This window comes from Hyperoodon ampullatus (genome assembly GCF_949752795.1).
Source record: "Hyperoodon ampullatus genome assembly, chromosome: 4".
Taxonomy (NCBI): domain Eukaryota; kingdom Metazoa; phylum Chordata; class Mammalia; order Artiodactyla; family Ziphiidae; genus Hyperoodon; species Hyperoodon ampullatus.
Genome location: NC_136917.1, coordinates 134,074,813 through 134,097,214, shown reverse-complemented (window position 1 = coordinate 134,097,214; position 22,402 = coordinate 134,074,813).

The following is a 22,402-nucleotide window of genomic DNA, read 5'->3' as shown; positions in this document are numbered from 1 at the left end:
AGGGAAGAAAACGGTGCCACTCTGTTCCCTTAGATGCTACAGTAGCATAGCCTCTTCGCTCAAGTGTCCTGGAAACTTGGTGTGGAGATTTCCTCGAACATGTCTTATAACCCAGAGAAGGAGTCTAATCAATTGGAGACACGAGCACAGAATCAGTGACAACACACACTCGGTTTTAATTCTTAGGAGGGTTTTCTTTTCTTTTTTTTCTTTTAGCTTGAAGATTTTCTTTTAACATTCAGTGTAATTTTTGTTTTGTTTTGTTTTGTTTTGTTTTGTTACTGGATCTACACTGTTAACTGATGGAGACTCCACTGTGATTCACTCGTTTACTTAATCAAAAACTTTTCAGGGATGTCTGTAAAATTCAGTGTTATACGTGATGAAAAGTAGTGTTGGTTGATCTAAGGAGGGACCAGAAATAATTTCTGCTATTCCAAATGCTGACGGAAAAAAGTAATTGTTTTTGTTTCTGTTTTTAAGTATTGATAAGCCCCCAGAACATTTAACCTTAAAAATTACTTTAAGTATATTCTTTTATTATTATAAGGGAAATACGATGGCTGATAAATACCAAAACGATTCAAAAGCAGCTTAATTTAAAAAGCACAAAGAGATTCTGGTTAGAAATGCCAAAATCTCAATGTTTTTATAGTTGCTGAGCTCAATAATGTGATTCTTGAGTTTACAGATTTAAAAACTGTCACTGAAAGGTTAAAGTATTTACTGTTTTTAATGAAGTCAAACTTATGCTGCCTCAGAAATCCCTGGGTATGAAAATGGTAACATAGAAGTAAAGAGGTCAGTTTGAAATGCTGGTGAGTCACATCGATTAAAGAAAAGGGTCAATTTGCAGATAGTCATACAAAGAGAAGGTTATTGAAATGATTACTCAACAGCATATTTACTCTAAAAAGTAATCTCACATGGGTTGAATTTTTAAGATCAGGGTATCATAATTTTGATCAAAACTTTATACCTTAGGTAACTTAGAGCCAGATTTAACATCATGTGGCTTTGTCTCTACTACCAACATGTGGAACTGTAACCAAATATATTGTTCTTTAAAAAATAACTTTCTCTTGTTGATTGAAAAATACAGTTCTATAAACAAAACCCATATATATATATATATATGTGTGTGTATATATATATGTGTGTATATATATATATATATGTGTGTGTATATATATATATATATATAAATGTTATTGCAGAAGTTTGGAGATTATAATGATAGCATTTAATTTAAGTTTGAGTCTGTATTGGACAAATAAGCACTATGCTTTTCAGATGATTGGAAAATCAGTTTTACTTGCCTCCTTTTTTGGCAGTGGTTTGATTTTTGTTTGTTTGTTTAAGTAAAAATCACTAAACTTTGCAATGGTAGCATTGAAATTATCTGAGGCGTCTTGTATGATTGTGCTTTGGCCAGGGTGGACATAGCTTAAATTATAAAAACTAAAGATTAAAGAAAAAGGAAGTATAAGTTCATGCTGCCTATTTAGAAGAGAACTTTCATTCTTCATAACTATATAACATTATAATGCCACTGATTCATAAGGGGTTTAAATTAATTCTGTGGGGTAGGACACCGGAATTATTAGTGTTCATTTTCATCTAAGATCTTTATATCTCTAACGTTCTTGGTCCTATTGAAACATTTCAGTATACAAAAATACTGCAATGTTAATACCCAAGAGAAAGCCATCATAATGTGTATGCTGGTCATTATGATCAGTGTGGTACAATTTTTTAAAATAAACTATCATGCCCTTCATGTCATTATTTGTCTTTATTTCTATAATTTATACTTCAGATATATGATGTATTTAGAACAGGAGGGCATGCACTTGAGCTTGGCTTTGCTATTTTAATTAGAGACAGAGTCGTTTATGTGCTTTAAGTATAATGCCGTGAGACTGGTTCTACAGCCGTGCATTGGAACCCTGTTTCTCTTCTAGGCTTTTGTATTTGAAGGTACAGTTTAAATCTGGAATAAGGGGACACATTTGAAAATGAAACAGAAAGTCAGTGCTCCTTGGCTTGAATCGAGTCATAATTGGGATTTCCTTAGGCTTCACTGATACAGTTGTCTTAGATTTATTCATAACAATACAGCAGATTCTTTTTTTTTTTTTTGCGGTACGCAGGCCTCTCACCATTGCGGCCTCTCCCGTTTTGGAGCACGGGCTCCGGACGCGCAGGCCCAGCGGCCATGGCTCACGGGCCCAGCCGCTCCACGGCACGTGGGATCTTCCCGGACCGGGGCACGAACCCGCGTCCCCTGCATCGGCAGGCGGACTCTCAACCACTGCGCCACCAGGGAGGCCCAACAGCAGATTCTTAAATGCTGATTTTTAATTGTCTTGAATTTTGCTGCTGTTCTCATCATTAAGGACTTGAAAAAATGTTTTAGTCTCTCAAGTCAAGCATGTAAAGTTTATTGTATAAACTTTTTTTTTTTTTTTTGCTGTACGCGGGCCTCTCACTGTTGTGGCCTCTCCCACTGCGGAGCACAGGCTCCAGACGCGCAGGCTCAGCTGCCATGGCTCACGGGCCTAGCCGCTCTGCGGCACGTGGGATCCTCCCGGACTGGGGCACGAACCCGCGTCCCCTGCATCTGCAGGCAGACTCTCAACCACTGCGCCACCAGGGAAGCCCTATTGTATAAACTTTTAAATGTCATTCTTTCCTAAGTTCATTTTTTCTATTCGTTTACTAAGCCATTTTTTCCATTTATGTCTATTTCCTCAGAATCGAATACCATGTCTGATACTTTTAAATCCATAAGCATTATCCAATTTTCTCATTTCCAGCCTTATCTTTGGCTAACAGAATAAGTAAAACAGGATACTATTTATTTACAGGCTAAAAATGTTGAATATTGGTTTTTTCCTTCAAAATGTTATGATTAGTGCAGATCAGCCATGTTTATCTTTTAAAAATAAACAAAGGTTGCTTTATGTCAGCTTCAATGGAATATTATAATTATTTTTTCTCCAGTAGTCAAGGAGGCATTTATTTAATGTGAAAGACTTAAACAGAAAGATAGAAGAGTGAGTTCACTGTCTTAAGCTTCCATCTGCAGTTGCCATAAAAATTGTTCATGAAATTCTGTAGTAAATTTGATTAATTTAAATCTATAAGCCACTTGGGTGGTCCCACTGAGTATCTGCTTATGTTAGTAACTTCAGTAACTATATAAGCTTATAGCAATAAATTGTGAGTGAGATGTTTTGAAATAATAGCTGTTGTGAGCCCAGCACCTGACGCATAATAGGTACTTAAGGAAAGCACTTCACACGCTGTCTCCGTTGGAAACTGATGCTGTTGGCTGCCAGCTCAAACCAGCCTGATCCAAAATGTAAAGGGTCATGGGTGGGTACCGGAAGCTGGCGAACCCCACACGGGGCCAAAAGTCCCATCTTTTGGGACTAAGAACCAAGAACAAGAACTAAGCTTGCCCTCTACATGGGGCTTTTTAATTTGTCAATTTCTTTTCTTTATGGGTCTATTTTATTCTTTTCCTGTGGCTAGGCTTTCTCAGTACCTTCTAGTACATCTAAAACGGCCAAGCCATCTTGCAGTTCATAAGTTTCCTTGGGCCAGTGGTGGACACCTGACCCAAGCTGGACAAATCAGCTGTGGCCTGGGATTAGCGGGTCGGGCATGAGAGGGAGAGGTTCTCTTAGAGGGTGTTTGAGGGAAGAAAGGAAACCACAGGAGCTAATGTCAAGTCAAAGGTTTAATTCCACTTGGTCAGGGTCAGAATCAGCCATGACAAGTTCCCCTTGGTCACAGGTTGCTTCCGCCTACCACGTGGGGAATTATTAGAATTCTAACAATTCTCCACGTGGTAGGCTCTGGTGAGTCTGAGGTGGGTGGAGTAGACTTCTAGGCAGAGTACAGAAGGGTGCTATGCTGGGGTCTGGGGGCAGGAACATGGAAAAACCCAGCTGAGAATTCACTTCTGTCCCAGGCCTCTGAGTTGGTGGGCAGTTAATCTAGGATTGGGTCATAGCTAAAGCCTTTCTAGGGATCATCAGTTCCTCCTACTTGGTCCTGACCCTAGGATGTCCCAATCCCATCATTCCTGTGGCAGAGATGGAGCTTCCAAAAGTGGCCTATTTTATTAAAGGCAGTTCAACTTCCTTGGGTGAAAAGAGGCTTAGAAACACACAAGGTGTGTGTATGGTATTCCTTTGCTGTGGGTCCCATCAGCCTATCTGGAAATGATTTCTAAGTTTGAAATGGTCAGATGCATCAGATCTTATTTTTCTAGTGGTTTAAATTTTCAGTCACTCGAGGAAATGGCTTTCAGGACTTAACTAACTGCTGAGTTGCTGGACTTCTCTGTGAGCATAGTGGGGAAGCTGACCCAGCATATCAGTGAGAAAGGCAACACACTGGAGCCAGGGGTCATATTCTAGCTTGTCTACTCTCTGAATGACCTCAGGCAACTCACCAACCCATCTCTGAGCCTCAGTTTCCTCATTTGTATGATAGGCCTACTTCGATTTTATTAGAGAGTATTAGACTAACTAGTATGTACAGTCCTTCACTATTTGGCAGTACTCCCTCTCTGAATAACCACAGGAATTGATAAAAATTCCAGAAGTAGGTACTTAATAAATGATAGCAATGTTCCCAAATGTTGTGTGATCTTGAGCTAGTCACTTAATCTCTCTGAGCCATAGTGGGATAGAGTATCCGCTTCTCAGAAATACTGCAAGAATTGAATGACATATGAAATGCCCTGAGCCCAATGCATGGCAAGAGTAAGAACAATAAAGATCCCCTGTGATTACGTGAGAAGGGATGAGATGAAGGGTTTAAATAATAAGAACTTCACATCAGCTGTAAGGAATCCACACTCCGGTCCCCATCAGGCGGGAGGTCCCACTGTCAGCCACGGCGCTCTCACCTTGGCACCTGTCTAGGCCAGCTCTCCCCATCCAGGCCGGCCTCAGGTCCAAACCCCCCTCCTGGTTCCAGAACCCTGGCACAGCATCCTTGCTTATTCTGACTCGAAGCCTAATTCACTGCTGCTCAGACCCACCAAGTTTCTCCTGCTGGGGTGGGCAGGGGCTCAGCTCTCCAGAGATCAGCCCTTTTCCATAAGGCTCCCCACTTGCTCTTAAAGAGTGTAAATACCAGTATGTTCAGGAAGTTGTTCTCTACCAGAATATCTGAAGAAAGCTTGGAATTCTGTTTTTGCTTACCAAATTAATAATGATTTTATTGATGTCTGCTGTCCTGTATTTGAACAAAAATACCTATGGGGAAAGTGAAACCTGTAATCCTGGGGAAAAAGGCAGTTTTCTTAACATGTGGTGCTTTTTAATAGCTCCTATTCTAGAATCCATGGGAAGAAAATTTGACTTTTTAGGTACCCATGCTGACAGGTGATCCCATGATAAATTGCACAGTTATCTGAAGGATTAAAAACTGTAGGTGTCAATCATCTAAAAAAAACCAAAGATCTTCAGATACCAATATAAAATTTTCCCAAGAAAAATTACATGACAAAAAGAAAAGGGCAGAACAATATTTTATATGCTACCCTTTGAATAAAAGAGAAAACAATTATGTTTGCTTATATATGCCTGGATTATTTCTAGAAGTAGAGACAAACAATTAGTAACAAGGTAGCATTGTTTGCTTTGGGTTCTGGGAACTGGGCAGCAGGGGGATAGGGGTGGGAGGGAGATTTTTATTTACATGCCTTTGTATATGTTTGAATTTGAATGATTGAATGTATTTTTTGTTTTAAAAATAAAAATAACTAAGGATAAATTTTAAAATTGACAGAGGGACTAGCCAAAAAAAAAAAAAAGATATACAAAGGAGGATAGAGCCATAGCTCTGTGCCAATGCCTCTGAGACCCGGAAGCAGATTATCCAAACGTAGAAGGAACAATCTCGTGTGAACAGTGGACTCACAGTAGTGAGCAAATCGATCTTCATTGTGTTATTCCTTGTTGAAATCCAACAGCATTATTAGGAAATGTACTGTTACCAGAACGGGTAAAGTAGACTGTCGAGAAACGTATGACCAAACCACAGTCTTATTTTCTGTGGTACAGGCTACTCTTTTGTCTTCCTCCCTGACCTGTGAAACCTTCCGCAATGCTCTGATCCCTGTGTCTGGTCCCTTCTCTGCACCCCTGTCACTTCTGTGGTGACATTTAGCAACTAAGCACGCATGGATTCTGGGCTGAGATGGATTTCTTTTTCCTACCTACCACTTAGATTTCAAGTGTATATTCTGCTCTAGATATGGTACTATAACTGGCCATTACGTACATTATTTTATCTACAGAACTCACTTACAAAACCATTTTACAAACAAGGAAACTGAGGCTTCCAGACATTCCATGATGGTCGCAACAGCCAGAAAGAGGCAGAGTTGGGATTTGAACCCAGGTCAACTGACCCCACAGCTCGGCTTACTCCCATTTGAGAACAGAGGCACAAGTGCTTGAGCCGAGGAGGAGGTGACGGTGATATTCCCTCTGAGGACCAGCCCTGTCCCCTGTCCTCACTGCTCCGGGACCCGGCCGTGATCGAGGCCTGGGAAGTAAGTGCAGGAGGACTGTGCTTGGAGAACAGAGGACCTCTGGGACTCACCAGGTTTGTGAATCACACTAAATTGCATCTTATGAAAGAAAGGAAACGCCAAAACTCTGCGTTCGCACCACCAGCACAAGCGGTGGGCCTTCTCGTGAGGGCTGTTTTCCACGAAGACAGACCTGGTTCCAGGAGAACAGAGGTGTCAGCCGCAGGAGGACCGGCTCTGCTCAGCCACGGGCCTGCTTCCACGCAGCCCACCTGATTCGAATCAGCACCTGGGCAGCAGGACCCACGGTCGCACGTCACTCCCTACCCAGCCCTTTGCGATCAGCCATCGTTTTCACTGTCAGATCCACATACACCAGGTTGCTGCTGTGTGTTCTCCCTAAACATGACTGGCAGAGTTTGAAAGGCACAGGATGAGCTCCAGGAATCAAGAGGAAAGCTGGCCTCCGACTGGATGGCCAAGGGGGTCTCACAGGTCAAGACCAGGAACTCACCATCATGGAAGCTGTTGGGAGTCTGAAGCCCTAAATAAGATGAAAACGTCACCAGTTGCCATGCTGGTTCTTTCACTCCTTCAATACGAAAACTTTGAATGGAACCAGACCACATGCCTTCTGACCAGCACATCCTCTCTTCTTTACTCGGGGGGAAACCAAATCATCATCAAAAGGTTGCTGTGAAAAAGGTACTTACCCCAACATCAACACACCTTTGAGTCACTTACCTTCGAAAACTTGATGAAGCCATTGGTACGACAGAGATATCCTGGATGCTTATTCATTTGTTTGAACAAATATTTAGTGAACGCCTATTTTCCAGGCATTGTTCTAGGCACTGGGAATACAGAAGTTAACAAAAACCAACCAAAATCCCTGCCCTCATGAATTTACATTCTAGTGGGGGAGACATAATAGTCAAATGTTTTAGTGAAATATAGGATATTTAGATGATTATAAGTGGCATGGAGAAAAATAAAGTGGGGTTGGAAATGAGTCGTGAGAGGTGGGAGAATTTGTTATTTTAAATATGGGTGGTCAGGACAGGCCTCCCAACCTGAAGTAAAGACCTGAAGGGCTTGAGAGTAAGCCCTGTGGATACACAGTGGAAGAACATTCCAGAGCATCAACAGCAAATGCAAAGGCCCCAAGGCCAGAGCACAACCAGCGTGTTTGAAGCACAGCAGGAAGGCAGTATGGGATGAGAGTGGGGAGTCAGGGGTAGGGGTAGAGGTGGTGCAGGGCTGAGTAGGAGGAGAAAAAGCCCAGAGGTGGGACTCCAGGTCATAGAAGGCTATACAGGCTGTTGGGAGGACTTTTTTTTTTTTTTTTTTTTTTTTTTTGGCGGTACACGGGCCTCTCACTGTTGTGGCCTCTCCCATTGCGGAGCACAGGCTCCGGACGCGCAGGCCCAGCGGCCATGGCTCATGGGCCCAGCCGCTCCACGGCACGTGGGATCTTCCCAGACCAGGGCACGAACCTGCGTCCCCTGCATTGGCAGGCAGACTCTCAACCACTGCGCCACCAGGGAAGCCCTGTTGGGAGGACTTTGGCTTTTACTCTGAGTGAGATGGGAACCAATGAAGGGTTTGAGGGGAAAAGAGCGTGATCCACCTCATGTTTTGACAGGGTAACTTAGCTGCTCGCTGGGGCCAGCAAAGGCAGAAGCAGAGAGGCCAGTTAGGAGGCTTTGTGATAATCCAGACACAGTGGGGGCCATAGCAAAATGGAGGCAGAGGAGGCTGAGGACAGTTGGGTTGAGTCCCCTGACCAGGGCGCCACGTCCCCAGTACAGAGCTTAGCAAGCCCAGGAACAGTGCCTTCCTTGTTTCCTGTGCCCCCATATGGCTGATGACCACCCCTTCTGATTAGATAACTGCCTACTCTATAATTTCACCGTCTGTCTTGCTCTGATTTCAGGACCGTTCATTCTCCTTAGCATGGCTCTTCTATTAAGCATTGATTTTGTAACTCACTCTCAGAGAACACTCTTATTTAAGTCCCTAGGGGCCCCTCCATCACTGTCCCCAGGTATAAGAGCCTGACTAGAGGTCTGACACAGAAAATTGACTTCCATGGTTCTGGGTGCATGCATCTGTATTACAGTAGTAGATTGGCTATCCTGGTCACAGCCTGAGAATCTTGTCTCTCGGTACAGTGATGTCTGCCTGGTCACCATAGTGGCTACCTCTGACCAGTACTGGTGTCTCCAACATAGGGGTTGAGGACCCAGTGCTTGCCTCTCCATCCACCCTGGGGACCTCCTAACTGCCTGGTCAGGATGCTGTCACGTGATATTTGCAAACTGAATTGACAAACTTTTAACAGACTGTTCACAATTCTTTTGGGTTCCTTCCCGCTATGCAACTATGTGCAAACACTAGATGCATTGCTCTTCATGGTTGGGCCTGCACCGTGCTCTGTGCTGTGCCCGCTGGGTGCCCAGGGTGCCCCTGCAGTACCACTGTCTGTCCTTGGTGAGCCTTTTTACTGAAGCTTCCTTTGGCTCCCATTTGTTCCTTTGTCTTTTGTTTTCATTTTTTTTTTTTTTACCATTGTTTGTCTTTTAATAAATATCTGTAAATGAGTTGATAAAACTTTAAGGGATTCCTGTCTCAGTCTCTCCTACTTTCATTTATGGTATTTTTTGACCCTGGTTTTTACATTATCATCACTTGAGGAGCCTTAAAAAGTGTTAAGATGCCTGGACCCCACTCTAGACCAAATGAATCAGAATCTAGAGAGTGGGGCACAGGCTTCAGCCTGTTTTAAAAGCTCCCCAGATGATTTTGATGCACAACTTGACTTTCTTTCTTCCAGTCAACATAAACAGGGCCTGGCACCGGCAGGCTGTTGCAGCTTCTCATTCATCAAGGCACTCAAAGTTTCCTTCTACATGGGGTCTTACAGAGTCATAACCAGGGAAGGGACTGAAAGAAGAAAACCTTCATTATATAAATTCAAATCTCCGTTCCAGTCCCAGAACACATGCTCTGTCCTGAACTTTGAATGAATACGTAATTTTATTTCATTGTATTTTGTATGTGTTAAAAGGAACGATCTGTTAAATATAAATGATTAAACTATACCACAAAATGGTTTTCCTTCTTTAATGCATCAGGGCTTTAAAGAACCAGAAGTGGCTCCAGCCTACCTGGGGCCGAGGGGCTTCAGCCTGGAGGGAAGAGTACAGGGCAGGGACTTCCAGGAGCCAGGTCTTCGTTTTCTGGCCCTGAGACTCTGATCCCTTCATTCTCTCCTGAGAAGAAGATGTTATGATTCTATTATGAAGGTGGGGAAACTGAGGTTCAGAGAATGTAAAAAAGCTAATTACGTAAAAGTCCTTGTGTAGGGTTTTAAAGTTTTCTGGTTTTTTCAGATGCTACCCCACCCACATTGGACATCATACCAACTAGCCTTGTGTAAGCTGTTTCCTCCCCTGGGACGGCCTTCCAAGTCTTCTTTGTCTGGCTGAATCCTGCTCCTCCTCTGAGACTGGGTTCAGGCATTTCCTCCTGGCAGCTGTCCTGTCCCGCCTTCCCACCCTGACTTCCCGCATGAGAAGCTCCCTGTGCGAGGTACCCATGATTTCCTCTGCTTTACCATGTCTTGCACTTGGTATACTTCTCTTGCTTCTTCCTTCTCTAGTCAGTGAGCTTCTTTTCTCTATATTTTCCAATGTTTAGCACAGTGCTTGGCATATTTATAGGTTGATGGTGAGAAGGAAATAAGACTGGGTGACCCCAAAGTACTATAATCTCAGTGTTGTGTTCTATTTGCTATGCATTTATACTTTATTGACTGGAATCTCTTTGCTATATTTTCCCTCCCTTCTATTTTAAATTATTGGCAAGCCCTCACGAAAGCAGAAAGAGAGGTTATCTCCCGCAGCTCTCTCTTTGATGAAAGCCTAAAATCTTCAACATCCGTGGTAATGATGCAATATTTTGTCAGGCTTTTATTCATGGGCGTTTAGGTTGTTTACAATTTGGGGGTGGGGTGGTCACAAATGATGCTGCAGTGAGCTGCTTTAGTCATTGCATTCGTTTCCTATTGTTGCTGCAACAAATTATCACAAACTTGGTGGCTTGAAACATAAATATATTACCTTACAGTTCTGGGGATCAGAAACCCAAAACAGATTTCATTGAGCTAAAATTAAGGTATCAGCAGGGCTGCATTTTTCTATGGAGACGCTAGGGGAGAATCCTTTTTCTTGCCTTTTCCAGCTTCTAAAAGTTGCTTCCTTCCTTGGCTCCTGGCTCCCTTCCATCTTCAAAACCAGCAAATGTTGATTGAGTCTTTCCCACACCAGTATCGAATCACTCCTACACTGACTCTGCTGCTGCCGCCCATCCACATTTAAGTGACCTTTGGGATTTCATTGGGCCCGTCTGGTATCATCCAGGAGCATCTTATATTAAGGTCAGCTGATTAACAACCTTCATTCCATGTGCAGCCTTTATCACCTCCTGCCATGAACATGAGATATTCACAGGTACTCAGGTTCTGGGGATTAAATTGTAGGCATCTTTGACCATTGTTTACCTTACTACAGCTACACAACTTTGAACATTTGTATGACTGTCTTCGTAGAATAAATTAACTAGAAATGAACTTGCAGGGCTCGGGGGAGCAGGGTGGGGGGAGAATGCACAAAAATTTTTCATTGCCCTCTTAAAGGTTTAGATTTCCCCTGGCACACCCCTATTTCCCTCACCCTAACCAGTACTGAATTTTTTTTTTTTTGGCTGTGTGCCATGTGGCTTGTGGGATCTTAGTTCCCCGACCAGGGATTGAACCTGGGCTCTTGGTAGTGAAAGCCTGGAGTCCTAACCACTGGACTGCCAGGGAATTCCCAAAGCCTGAATATTTTAATGTTTTAAATATTTGCCAATCCTACTGTTAAAAATCAATTAGTACTCCAGAATTTGAAAACTGAGCAAATCTGGCATGCGCATTGACATTAAAAAGCTGATGGGGAGTTCCCTGGTGACGCAGTGGTTAAGAATCCACCTGCCAATGCAGGGGACACGGGTTTGAGCCCTGGTCCGGGAAGATCCCACATGCCACGGAGCAACTAAGCCCATGTGCCACAACTACTGAGCCTGCGCTCTAGAGCCCACGAGCCACAACTACTGAGCCCGTATGCCACGACTACTGAAGCCCGCACACCTAGAGCCTGTGCTCTGCAACAAGAGAAGCCGCTGCAGTGAGAAGCCTGTGCACTGCCGTGAACAGTAGCCCCTGCTCGCCGCAACTAGAGAAAGCCTGTGCGCAGCAACGAAGACCCAACACTGCCAAAAAATAAAAAAAAATTGTTTTAATGAAAAGAAGCTGATGGGACACAAAAATGTTTGTGATCCAAAAGTTGATTGAGTTTGCATTTCAAAGGACTAATGCAAGTGTTTTTCATCTACTTCATCTGTGAAACTGTGTTTTGCTTAGGTTAATATTTAAATAATTTTGCATTCTCTAAGTACCATCAGTCAATGAGTAAAGATGTGGCACAGAATCAATGGGAAGGGAAATACCCTATGATGGACATTTTCTTGCTAGCAATTCATTAAATAGGATCTGAAGCCATTGGTTTATTAATTTATTAATTAGTCTATTAGTATTTAATATACTCTTAATGCATGCCAAGTACTACCTGACTTCTAAGAATTTCCAAAACAGTAAAAAGGATAAGACACAAGTGCCAGTACATGGTAGGCGATTTGAGAATTGACTGTACTTGTGTAAAATTCATCCATTGCAATTTATATGATTTAACATTATAATAGATCACCTTTATTTTGGAAAACTTTATGATTTTACCTAAATAGTTAGATATTCAGGCAATATTATCAATATAACATGCAGTTGCCAAAACTTCTGTTTCTTAAAAATTTGTTGTCTCAAAAACTAATCTAAAAAATTGATTGTCTGATATAAGCCGGTCACAAAAAAACAAATTCCACTTACAGGAGGTACCTAGAGTAGTCAGATTCATAGAGACAGAAAGTAGAATGGTGGTTGCTGGGCTGGGGAGAGGGGGAAATGGGACATGTTGTTCAATGGTTATAGAGTTTCAGTTTTGCTAGATGAATAGGGTTCTGGAGAACAGCTGTAGAACAAGGGGAAGGTACTAAATACTGCTAAACTGTACGCTCAAAAATTACTGAGACAGTAAATTTTATGTTATGTGTATTTTACCACAACTTAAAAAAATCTAAAACAATAGTGATCTATTAAGCAGTCATAGGAGAAAGTTACTGCAAACTTTTATTGAGTGCCAACTCTGTTGGGCACTTCCATGCATCACCTTGTTTAATCCTCCCAACAACCCTCTGTGGTAGGTATTAATTGATCTATTTCATAGGTGAAAAGACTAAGTAACTTGCCCAAAGTCACACAAACTGGGATTTGAGCCAGATTTATCTTTCTCCTGCGGTCTCATGCCCAATAATTAAAGATGCGTGAGTGAGATGAAAGTGTTTTGCACTGTGAACACCATCCCAAATATTCTCTAAGGTAGACATGCCCATATTAAAAGTGACACAAGGACACAATTACTTAACTGGAATATAAAATTCCTAGAAACATTCACTGGCTTCCCCAGCTGAGGTTTATCTTACTAAACAATTAGGATTTTAATTCCCTTCCTTTCTTCCCTCCTTCCCTCTTTTCATTCTTTTTTTGTTTCAATATTACAGTAATGTCTACATCACGGTCACACAGAGCAGTACAACCTCTGTTGAGGTAACTTATCGTTAAAGTTGCCCCTGCCTGTACCATTCTTTCATTCAGAGGGCTGGAAAGATCTGTAAGGGACAAAGGGCTTGCCCTGCCCATTCCTCCTCTAATGTGGGCCCTGGATGACATCACATAAAAAGTCATTTCCTGCTTTGTCCTTATCTCTAATGCTGACTAAATTATTAGCCTTACTTCCTTTACTTGTGTGTAATGGAATTTAGGAATAAAAGTAAAATCACTTCCTATTGGAGTTTACACTTAGGTCCCTTAAAGTTCATGTACTTGGACGCTTTTTTTGTCTCTGGGGACCATGAGATTGTTTGATGTAGAAAAAGAACAAGCCATTAAACATGACATGCTGAAATTCAGTGAGAATCATGGATGACTTACTCATGTTCTAGTGAATGTCTTTCGGACCCACAAACTTGCTGAAGATTGGGAAGGAGTAAAACCTGACTCATACGGCCATGGAGGTTTTAAAATTAATTTAAAAGGATGGCTGTCGTTGTAACTACAGCACCCCATGTGGCTTTGAGACAGGCTGGGACCTGGGCCCCTTTGCTTCAGGGCTGCAATACTTGCACATGGACACACCTCTCCTCAGGCAACAAAATACAAAGAAACTGTAAGGGACTAAAAATAACTGCATGCATGTGCAGTTAGGGCAAATTCTGGACAAAAGATACAAAAGACCAAAAACCCCAACTGCCACTTTTGAAGAGCCTGGAGCGAAAACAGGGTGCTGGGAGCAAAAGCAGGGTACTGAGCATGCCCCCTGCACTCAACACCACCAGAGGGGTGGGCAAAACACTTAAGTCACCCCTCCGGCCTGACCCCTGGACACACCGCTACCCTCACCTCTCAGGGAGCGAGCAAGCAAGGGAAACTGTTGTTTGTTCTTCTTCCTCCCTGCGGCAGCAGGGGCCCCAGTGAAGCCTTGCCTGAATTTCTTGTCTGGCCTCTAGTCAATTTCTATTGATTGCCGAAAGCCAAGAACCCTGGTTGGTATCAGCTCTTTGATAGTGTCCTATGCAGAGTGGGGCAATGAAAAGAGCTCTGGACTTACATTCTCATTTTGGCAAGAGAATCTGGAGCTGCCTCTCCCAAAGGGAGGCCATGGCACCGAGTGACAAATCTCTATGTGAAAGTGTAAACCATCAAGCATATTCCTTCAGGGTCCCTGTCCCATAAGGAGGGATAGTGGTGCCCGAATTTGTGCTCTTCATTAGGAGACCAGGCTGGTTATTCAGTAGCCACTACCAAGAGGGTGGCCTCTAAGAAGTTTACATTTAATCAGCTATAAATGTCCATATTTAGATGGCTCTATGATCAAGAGTCAAACTAGTAAATCAACCTTCACTGAAAACCGATCATCTCCTTTACCCCCTTTGATTATCAGAAATTTTCCCTTTGTCCCCCAAAACTTATTCATTCATTGTCAAATGCTGAAATAAGGTGCTTTTAATGCAACAAATAGAGAGTGACATTTGTTGGATAGAATTAATGGCCTTGAGAAGGAAAATACTCAGGGTCTTCTGACTCTTGACTTTTAAATAGACCTTGTGTCTTTATTATTCCCCTTATCAACAGGAAGCAGATATACAAAGGACAGAACCTGATACAAGGCAACAAGTTTTAAAATTTATATTTTTTTTCATCAGACCATGATTATTTGGGGAAGCTTAACATCCAGCTTGGATTTTTCTGAAATGAGGTTTTTGTTTTTCTGATGATAAAATTAATACATGATAAGTAATACCTGATAAGTATAAGTATTATAAAGACAATCGCTCCCATTTATTGAGCAGTTTTCCTTTACGGATGAAGCTCCCTGCTAAGTGCTTGGCAACAATGAGCTCATTCCATCCTGACGGCCCCTGCGGGGTAGGCACTAATATTACTCCATTTACTGGCAAAGGTGCTCAGGCACCGTGAGTGAGGTAACTGGCCAGAGGGATTTAAATCCAGGTCATCTAACTCCAGAACCTGTGTTCTTAATGATAATGGAGTCTCTGGTGTTTCTTTCTGGCTTGTCTTCTAAAAGTATTATAAAGGCAGAAAAATTTTGCATTAGATTTAAATATTCTTTATACCATTTGAGTAGAATGTAGTGGTCATGAGAAAGGGAGCGATAAGAAAAAGGACCATCTCCTCTCCTCTGCCTTTTTAAAAAATATTTATTTATTTATTTATTTATTTTTGGCTGTGTCAGGTGGTCTTAGTTGTGGCACGTGGGATCTTTCGTTGCGGTGCGTGGGCTCCTCTCTAGTTGTGGCACGTGGGCCTAGTTGCTCCACGGCATGTGGGATCTTAGTTCTCCAACCAGGGATTGAACTCATGTCTCCTGCATTGGAAGGCAGATTCTTAACCCCTGGACCACCAGAGAAGTCCCTCCCCTGCCTTTTGGATGCACGATCTCAGGCTAGGACTCCACCTGACGCTCCCGCTTTGTGATCCGTGTCAAGGTAGCTCTAACCCTGGCAGGGCTGGTTTGACCTTTTAGGAGACCCCTTGAGAGCCCACTCCTACAGTTTCCCCCATCATTTTGTATGGGTCTGATTCTTTATATTTCCCTTTCTGTTTGAAATAGCTTGAATAATTTCTCTTTTCTGGAGCTGAACCCTGGACTTATGTGACATATCTATTATATGCATATATAATTTTTATAATTGAAAGCAGATACAGGTTTACAAATTGCTTTTTTCAACTTAATGTTTTCTCATAACTTTTAACAAATTTTACAATTAAGTGTTTACTAGTTGTATGATATTCCTTCATATAAATGTAGCATCATTTATCTTCTGTTCCTTTATTAATGGGCATTTCGATTCTTTTCAGATTTTTACACTTATAAATGAGTACTTTTTTTGACATAGTGCATTAGTTTTCTATTGCTGGTGTAACAGATGGCTATAGACCTGATGGCTTAACACAACACAAACTTACCTTGAAGTCTGGGAAGCCAGAAGTCCAAAGTGACCCTCACTGGGCTGAATTCTAGGTGTTGACAGGACTGCATTCATGCTGGAGGTTCTAGGGGAGGATCTATTTCCTTGCCTTTTCCAGCTTCTTGAGGCTGCCCACATTCCTTGGCTCCTGGACCCTTCCATCTTCCAAGACAACAGTGGCTGGTTGAATCCTTCTTACACTGCATAACTCTGACACTGACTCTCCTGTCCCCTTCTTTCACTTATAAGACCCTAGTGATTACACTGGGTCTACCTAGGTAATCTATGATAATCTCTCTGTCTCAAAGTCATCTGATCAGCAACCTCAGTTCCACCTGCAGCCTGACTCCTCCCTGCCATGTAACATAACATATTCATGGGTTCTAGGAATTAGGATGTGCGGGGACCATTTGGGAGAACCGTGATCCTGCCTACCACATGCAGTAATTCTGCTTTGAGGAGTCCATCCAGCAGAAAGAAGCAGAGATGCAGATAAAGGAAAATGTTAAAGCTTCTGACATGTCGAATATAATTGTACCAACTTATATCCCATTTACAAGTTTAAAAAATTCCCATCTCATTCTCACCACAGTATTGCTAGCATGCAGTATTACTGTTCCTCAATGTCTTTCCAACATCGGAGATTAATAAATACAACACCCTCATGTGATAGAAAATTCAAACGGTACAAAAGAGTACACAGTGCAAAGTAAGTCTCCTGCTTACCTGTAACCTCCAGAGGCAACCACTGATGCCAGTTTTTTATATATCATTGTAGAGATATCCCATACATTTATAAGCACATGTGTAGATGTGTCCCTCCTTTTTACATAAATGGTAGTATACTGTGCACGTTCTTCTGACCTCCTCATAGGTTTTTGAAATAGGATTGGTGTGGGTAAATAAATATATTATCTCTGATCTAGAAGTTCTATATGTTCTAAAATAGCCACAATTAAGATTTATTTTATTTTAGTGAATGATGGACCATATAGAGACCCTCTCTTTTTTTACTTACAAGCATGAGTGCATTAGGATTCCATTTTTTGTAGGTGCAAAGGCATATTGAAAGAAGTTCAATCTCTAAAGAGATATGCAACTCCATTATTAGATCTTAATGTTGTGTTTACACTATGAAAATGGATGGTGTGTTCTGTAATAAGAAAACAGTAGCTGTTTCAAGCTCAGAGAAACTTATAGTGTAATGTATCAAAATGTGAAATAAAGCAGATTTTTCTACTATGAATTCATATTTTTATAAAGAATTATACTGTCACCACATCTAATAATCTCTTTCTGAAACTCTCTGTAGCATTCCCCAACTGTGGTTTGGAAGATAACAGTTGTGATGGAAAAAAAATCTATTATCAAAGAAATTCAACCCAGCTTTCTTATATTCAAATAATAATCAGTTTTAAAACACAGAGAAAAAATATAGTATTCACAATAGTAGCAAAAATTGAACACATAGGAAAAAACATTAAACACATAAAAATAAGCTATGGGGCTTCCCTGGTGGTGCAGTGGTAGAGAGTCCGCCTGCCGATGCAGAGGACACGGGTTCGTGCCCCGGTCCTGGAAGATCCCACATGCCGCGGAGCAGCTGGGTCCGTGAGCCATGGCCTCTGAGCCTGTGCGTCCGGAGCCTGTGCTCAGCAACGGGAGAGGCCACAACAGTGAGAGGCCCGCGTACCGCAAAATTAAAAAAACAAAACAAAACAAAATAAGCTATGCTATGAAGTTTTATGAGACTATTAAAGAGGGTGAATAAATGGAGAGAGATAATTTTTTTTAAAGTATAGACTCTTAAAAATAATACAACTTTCCTCTGGTCTCTACATTTAATATAAACACAATCAAAACTCCAGTAAATTTTTGAAGAAAATTATTAAAATAATGCTAAACTTTAGTAATTAAAGTGTGCTATCCTAGAGAAGAAGAGTACAAAAGAAATTTCTTCATCTTCTAGATATTGAGCCTTATTATAAAGTTACACTAATTATATAATAGTATGATACGGAGACAGAACTAAACAGATCAGTGGAACAGAATATGAAGTCTAGAAATGGATTTTAATTTTAAAGGAAACATGTAGATGCAAAAGAAGGTCCTCAAATCATTGCAGAAAAGATATCCTTATTCATAAATAAATTGGGACCAATTTGCTTCCTGTTTGAAAAGAAAACAAATTATAATCCTTACAAAATTATAAATCCTTATGATCAGATTTATTTACAAAACATAAACCATCAACATTTAAGGTAAACATTTACTGGAATGTTGTTATACTCTTGGGAAAAGAAATAATTTTGCTTCTCTAGTTTTCTTCTCTAGGATTTGACAAAACATTCCATTCCACCCCACACTGTTTCTTTAGATTTATCAAACATGTGCAAGTACAATCAAATTTTGCTGACTTGGGAACAAAGGTGACTTAGCCTTACTTAAGCAGAAGCATGGATTTTAGTGTGTGTGTGTGTGTGTGTGTGTGTGTGGTGTGCTTTGGTCCTCAGGAATTGTGTGTGAGGACAAAGGTCACTGGGAAGTGAACTAGAGTGAGATTTTTCTGGCCCAGGAAAGGTTGGGGAAGAGTAGAGTGTGAGGGATGCTGTCGGAGCTGTATGTACAGTGAAGGCCAATCAGAGGGAGACCTGAAACAGGCAGAGAGTATCATATACATTTTGAAGTAGGCAGGTTTAGGGCTTTCCCCAGCTCTAAACTGCCTTGGCTGGGAGTTGAGGTTGTTTCACTTTGTTCTTATGAAAACATCAGGGCAATGTGATGAACAAAAGGAAAGGCGGGGAAGAACAAAAGGAAGGCGCTGGGAGGATGTGTTTTGCTTTGCACTGCATGTCCTACTCTCTTTATAGAAACCAGAGCCACTTAAGTAGTTCACTCTAAACCACCAGAGTATCTGCTAATAGGCAAGTGAGTACAGACAAGATCACAGATTTAGCAGAAGCGGCTATTGGCTCTAAACAGAGTGATGGCTCCCTGGAGGATACTCAGGAAGTATCCCATGTTGGCCCAGCCTCTCAGAGCACCTTGGCACCCACTTCTTGCCTGGTGTCTTGGGGCTCCCTCCACCTCTGTGGAGGCCGCTGGGTGCCAGTTATGCCTGGGATCTCTGCGTGGAATATTCTGTGGAAGTGGGGAGTTGCTGCTGGAAGGGAACCTTGGGTTTGGGAACTTCTCCTGTGTGTAATGAGTGCCTTCCTCCCTAATGTACTATTTGCTTTTAAAGTTTCCTTAGAAACCATGCATATAATACTTAACTCACCCTTGGCTCCATCCTGACACATTTTTTGTGGAAGTCACAAGAACTGTTCTTTTTAATTGTGGCCTTTTGCTTCTCCCCGCATTCCCTCGGTCTCCAAAGTGTAACTATTCAAGAGGGCAAGGCCTTATTTGTCAAGCCAAGATTTGTGTCTGTGCTCTTGGCAGGATTTGCTGTTAACCTTTAAATACTACATCTCTGAAGGAAATGGATGTGCTCTAGTGACACACTTTACATTAGAGACTTTGTTGGCGGTGGTAGAAATAACATTAGCAGTACACAGGCCCAGTTCCATGGCACGTGTGGGCAACCCCATGCCGAGCCATGGAGATGCATAAGCTGAGCCCTTGCCACATCACCTGGTCTCCATCGTCAGGCCCTCAGTGGACACTCCCACTTCTCTTGTTGTCCTTTCCACCTTCTCTCCACCCCAAACTTCTGCACTACCACTGCTCTCCCCATTCCCAAAGGAGGGGGAGCTCTAGGTCTGAAGGAGGACAGTGCCCCAGAAAGTGCCCAAACCTCTTTTTAAGTTCCTGCTACTTCCATATAACCCAGCCCTGAAGAGACTAGACTTAGCCGTGGGAGTGCCAGGTGACTTAGCTAAAACGATCTTTGGTTGCAAAATAATTTGGGTGTTGATCATGGTTATGGTACAGAGAGGCCTCCACCTTCATTACTTGTGGCTGGAAACACAACCCCCATATTTAAGTGGTACATTTTTTCTAAACAAAAAGTGTCTTCTGTTTCCTGATTGTCTAAGTAATATGAACTCATTGTAAAAAGAATTGAGAAAATACAGAAGGGTGTAAAGAAGAGGGTATCCATCCCCACCCCTGCCCTCAAATAATCTTGGTTAACAGTTTGGGGTCAAACTTTCTAGGCTTTTCCTATGCATGCACATACATTCATACTTCAAAAAAAATGTGACTGTACCATTCACGATGTTTTGTAAACCATCTGATCTATTGCCACACAAAACCAACCTAAAACTTAGAGGTATAAAAGAGCAACCATTTTATTACAGCTCATGAATTCTCTAGGTGAGGGGTTTGGAGATGACATAGCTGGGATATCTTGCCTCTGCTCCATGAAGTCCAGGGCATCAGCTGGGAAAACTCAAATGGCTGGGGGTAACTGGAACATCTGGGGTGTGGAAATACCTAGAGGCTTCTTTCTTCACTCACAGAGTTAGCACCTGGTTTGGGCTCAGTGAGATTTTGAACTCAGCTGCAGTTGTTGACAAAAGTACCTGCATGTGACTTTTCCATGTGGCTTGAGCTTCCTCACAACATGATAGATGCAGGGTAGTTGAAGCTAATGACTAATCTAATGATTGATGTCCTTAGAAGAAGAGAGAAATTTGGACCCAGGCACACAGCCACAGGGGGAGTATGCCATGTTAAGATGGAGGCAAAGATGGGGGTGACATATCTGTATCACACCCTAGGATCAACCAGATAACCAAGCCAGCTGGAGGGAAGTCACTAAGTGCCTCCCCAAGATCTAGTTTCCTTTCTTTGCTCATAGAGCCCTAATTTTTGTGTGTGTGGGCGGATGGACGACATGACAACCTGTTCAGCCCTAGGTGATTGATTTATTCATGCTGCCAGCCTCCTGTAGAGGTGGCCATGTAACTGTTCAGAAGAATCTGGATCTTAAGGATAGCAGGCTGTAGTTTATAAGACTGGTCTCAGCAATACTTCAGCCCTATCTGCTCCTCAAGCCCCTCACCACCCCCGTCCCTCCAACTCTGTCGCTGCTCGATGAACTGAATGTGGTGGATGTGATCCTGTGTGACTCCTGGAGCAGGGTCATGAAAGGTGCTCTGGCTGCCACCTGGCTCTGGCTCTCCTGGGACACATGCCTTTGGAGTCCCGAGGTGCCCTGTGAGCAGTCCAGCCACCCTGCAGCCGCTGTGCTGGGGGGAAAGAGAGGGGTGCCCAGTGAACCCAGCTGTCTGAGTCTTCTTAGTCCTGGTGCTGAATATCTGAGTGGACGAGTCCTAGGATGATTCCAGCCACCCACCCCCCTGCTTCGAGTCTGCCAGTCGAGGCTGTAGACAAGGCGCGTCAGAGACAAGCCACCTCCCCGCGTGTATAGTCCTGACCCATGGAATCCATGGGCATCGTGAGTGGTTAGTCCATGCCACTAAGTTTTGTGGGGATGGGTTATGTAACCATAGTGACTGGAACACAAGGCAACTATGGGTTGCAGGTATCCCTGAGGCTTGGAGTCCTTGGGATGTAGTGGTTTGAACTCCTCTCAGCAGAGTGGCCAGTGGGAATGAAGTCCCTGGAGAGTTTCACAGCCTCTGATTCCCCATCTGAACTAGGTGGCTGGGTTCGATCAGAATAGACCTCAGCCCGCTGGGATCATTAGCCTTTGCCCTGATGGTACTGGTGAAGACCAAGGACAGAACAGTTTGTTGACGACTTTTGGCTGCTTCAGCACCATCCTCCCTTTCTGATCCTCAGAGTAGCATCTAATTCATCAGAGTAGCAGCATGAACTTCAAACCATGGCTGAACGATGCAAGGATCATTCCCCTTCCTCCTAATGGGGCCACAGCAGCCCTGGAGCCTGGTGTTTATTTGGTGTGGAGCAAATAACTGTGTTGTTCTAAATGAGGATTCGATTCTGAGCTTGATTTTAAACCTCAGTCCTCTAACTCCATCAAGGCTAAACCAGGACAGCTTGGCAAGTCATTCATCTTCTCAGAAAGTGTTTCCCATCTGTAAGAAGGGAGATGAGAAAACCCATGCACAGAATTAGTATGAGGATGAGGAACACTGAGATGTTTCGTGAATGCATATTAAAATAGCACTCTTCCCTCTCCCACCCACTACTGCTCTAGCAATG